The sequence below is a fragment of the Cololabis saira genome, unplaced genomic scaffold (genome assembly GCF_033807715.1).
Source record: "Cololabis saira isolate AMF1-May2022 unplaced genomic scaffold, fColSai1.1 scf030, whole genome shotgun sequence".
In the NCBI taxonomy this organism is placed as follows: Eukaryota; Metazoa; Chordata; class Actinopteri; order Beloniformes; family Belonidae; genus Cololabis; species Cololabis saira.
This window is the reverse complement of record NW_026906194.1, coordinates 57501-60000: the sequence shown is the minus strand read 5'-3', so window position 1 is coordinate 60000 and position 2500 is coordinate 57501. Positions and strand designations below refer to the sequence as shown.

At 45.3% G+C, this 2500-nt stretch overlaps 8 non-coding genes across 8 annotated transcripts in view; all 8 read right to left on the bottom strand.

Annotated features, from left to right (window-relative positions):
* LOC133428196 (5S ribosomal RNA) overlaps window positions 1-84 on the bottom strand; it is a 119-nt gene extending 35 nt beyond the window's left edge. Inside the window, exon 1 of the ribosomal RNA XR_009773266.1 lies at window positions 1-84. This exon is cut by the window's left edge and continues 35 nt beyond it. This is a non-coding gene — a ribosomal RNA (5S ribosomal RNA).
* Window positions 85-283: 199 nt separating this feature from the next.
* On the bottom strand, window positions 284-402 carry LOC133428060 (5S ribosomal RNA). The gene has a single exon (XR_009773135.1). It is a non-coding gene; the product is annotated as a 5S ribosomal RNA (ribosomal RNA).
* Window positions 403-601: 199 nt separating this feature from the next.
* On the bottom strand, window positions 602-720 carry LOC133428260 (5S ribosomal RNA). The gene has a single exon (XR_009773327.1). It is a non-coding gene; the product is annotated as a 5S ribosomal RNA (ribosomal RNA).
* A 217-nt stretch (window positions 721-937) lies between these two features.
* On the bottom strand, window positions 938-1056 carry LOC133428314 (5S ribosomal RNA). Its single transcript, XR_009773363.1, has one exon. It is a non-coding gene; the product is annotated as a 5S ribosomal RNA (ribosomal RNA).
* A 199-nt stretch (window positions 1057-1255) lies between these two features.
* Window positions 1256-1374, bottom strand: LOC133428195 (5S ribosomal RNA). The gene has a single exon (XR_009773265.1). It is a non-coding gene; the product is annotated as a 5S ribosomal RNA (ribosomal RNA).
* Window positions 1375-1591: 217 nt separating this feature from the next.
* LOC133428065 (5S ribosomal RNA) lies at window positions 1592-1710 on the bottom strand. The gene has a single exon (XR_009773140.1). It is a non-coding gene; the product is annotated as a 5S ribosomal RNA (ribosomal RNA).
* A 217-nt stretch (window positions 1711-1927) lies between these two features.
* On the bottom strand, window positions 1928-2046 carry LOC133428140 (5S ribosomal RNA). Its single transcript, XR_009773213.1, has one exon. It is a non-coding gene; the product is annotated as a 5S ribosomal RNA (ribosomal RNA).
* A 198-nt stretch (window positions 2047-2244) lies between these two features.
* On the bottom strand, window positions 2245-2363 carry LOC133428287 (5S ribosomal RNA). The gene has a single exon (XR_009773353.1). It is a non-coding gene; the product is annotated as a 5S ribosomal RNA (ribosomal RNA).
* Window positions 2364-2500: the final 137 nt, after the last annotated feature.

Below are 2500 nucleotides of genomic sequence, written 5' to 3'. Positions count from 1 at the left end.
ATCCAAGTACTAACCAGGCCCGACCCTGCTTAGCTTCCGAGATCAGACGTGATCGGGGGCATCCAGGCTGGTATGGCCGTAAGCAGAAGCTGCAGCTTGAAATACCTCTTATATGGAGTTGAAGATAAGTCATAGAATATAAGTCATTGATTTGTTGGTTTTATTTGTTGGAGTTAAAGTGCCTTAACCATGTGCAAAACACTTTAGGACGTGAGCTGTCGCTGTTACCACGTTGAAATATGTGTGGGTAGATTAAGCGAGAGCGCTCTCTGCTGGTTGAAAATGCTTACAGCACCTGGTATTCCCAGGCGGTCTCCCATCCAAGTACTAACCAGGCCCGACCCTGCTTAGCTTCCGAGATCAGACGAGATCGGGCGCATCCAGGCTGGTATGGCCGTAAGCAGAATCTGCTGCTTGAAATAACTCATATATGGAGTTGAAGATAAGTCATAGAATATAAGTCATTGATTTGTTGGTTTTATTTGTTGGAGTTAAAGTGCCTTAACCATGTGCAAAACACTTTAGGACGTGAGCTGTCGCTGTTACCACGTTGAAATATGTGTGGGTAGATTAAGCGAGAGCGCTCTCTGCTGGTTGAAAATGCTTACAGCACCTGGTATTCCCAGGCGTTCTCCCATCCAAGTACTAACCAGGCCCGACCCTGCTTAGCTTCCGAGATCAGACAAGATCGGGCGCATCCAGGCTGGTATGGCCGTAAGCAGAAGCTGCTGCTTGAAATACCTCTTATATGGAGTTGAAGATAAGTCATATAATATAAGTCATTGATTTGTTGGTGATAATAATTTAGAAGCGCTTATTTGTTGGAGTTAAAGTGCCTTAACCATGTGAAAAACACTTTTGGACGTGAGCTGTCGCTGTTACCACGTTGAAATATGTGTGGGTAGATTAAGCGAGAGCGCTCTCTGCTGGTTGAAAAAGCTTACAGCACCTGGTATTCCCAGGCGGTCTCCCATCCAAGTACTAACCAGGCCCGACCCTGCTTAGCTTCCGAGATCAGACGAGATCGGGCGCATCCAGGCTGGTATGGCCGTAAGCAGAAGCTGCAGCTTGAAATACCTCTTATATGTAGTTGAAGATAAGTCATAGAATATAAGTCATTGATTTGTTGGTTTTATTTGTTGGAGTTAAAGTGCCTTAACCATGTGCAAAACACTTTTGGACGTGAGCTGTCGCTCTTACCACGTTGAAATATGTGTGGGTAGATTAAGCGAGAGCGCTCTCTGCTGGTTGAAAAAGATTACAGCACCTGGTATTCCCAGGCGGTCTCCCATCCAAGTACAAACCAGGCCCGACCCTGCTTAGCTTCCGAGATCAGACGAGATCGGGCGCATCCAGGCTGGTATGGCCATAAGCTGAAGCTGCAGCTTGAAATACTTCTTATATGGAGTTGAAGATAAGTCATATAATACAAGTCATTGATTTGTTGGTGATAATAATTTAGAAGCGCTTATTTGTTGGAGTTAAAGTGCCTTAACCATGTGAAAAACACTTTTGGACGTGAGCTGTCACTGTTACCACGTTGAAATATGTGTGGGTAGATTAAGCGAGAGCGCTCTCTGCTGGTTGAAAATGCTTACAGCACCTGGTATTCCCAGGGGGTCTCCCATCCAAGTACTAACCAGGCCCGACCCTGCTTAGCTTCCGAGATCAGACGAGATCGGGCGCATCCAGGCTGGTATGGCCGTAAGCAGAAGCTGCAGCTTGAAATACCTCTTATATGGAGTTGAAGATAAGTCATATAATATAAGTCATTGATTTGTTGGTGATAATAATTTAGAAGCGCTTATTTGTTGGAGTTAAAGTGCCTTAACCATGTGCAAAACACTTTAGGACGTGAGCTTTCGCTGTTACCACGTTGAAATATATGTGGTTAGATTAAGCGAGAGCGTTCTCTGCAGGTTGAAAAAGCTTACAGCACCTGGTATTCCCAGGCGGTCTCCCATCCAAGTACTAACCAGGCCCCACCCTGCTTAGCTTCCGAGATCAGACGAGATCGGGCGCATCCAGGCTGGTATGGCAGTAAGCAGAAGCTGCAGCTTGAAATACCTCTTGTATGGAGTTGAAGATAAGTCATAGAATATAAGTCATAGATTTGTTGGGTTTTTTTTTGTAGTTAAAGTGCCTTAACCATGTGAAAAAGACTTTAGGACGTGAGCTGTCGCTGTTACCACGTTGAAATATGTGTGGGTAGATTAAGCGAGAGCGCTCTCTGCTGGTTGAAAAAGCTTACAGCACCCTGTATTCCCAGGCGGTCTCCCATCCAAGTACTAACCAGGCCCGACCCTGCTTAGCTTCCGAGATCAGATGAGATTGGACGCATCCAGGCTGGTATGGCCGTAAGCTGAAGCTGCAGCTTGAAATACCTCTTGTATGGAGTTGAAGATAAGTCATAGAATATAAGTCATAGATTTGTTGGTTTTATTTGTTGGAGTTAAAGTGCCTTAACCATGTGCAAAACACTTTAGGACGTGAGCTGTCG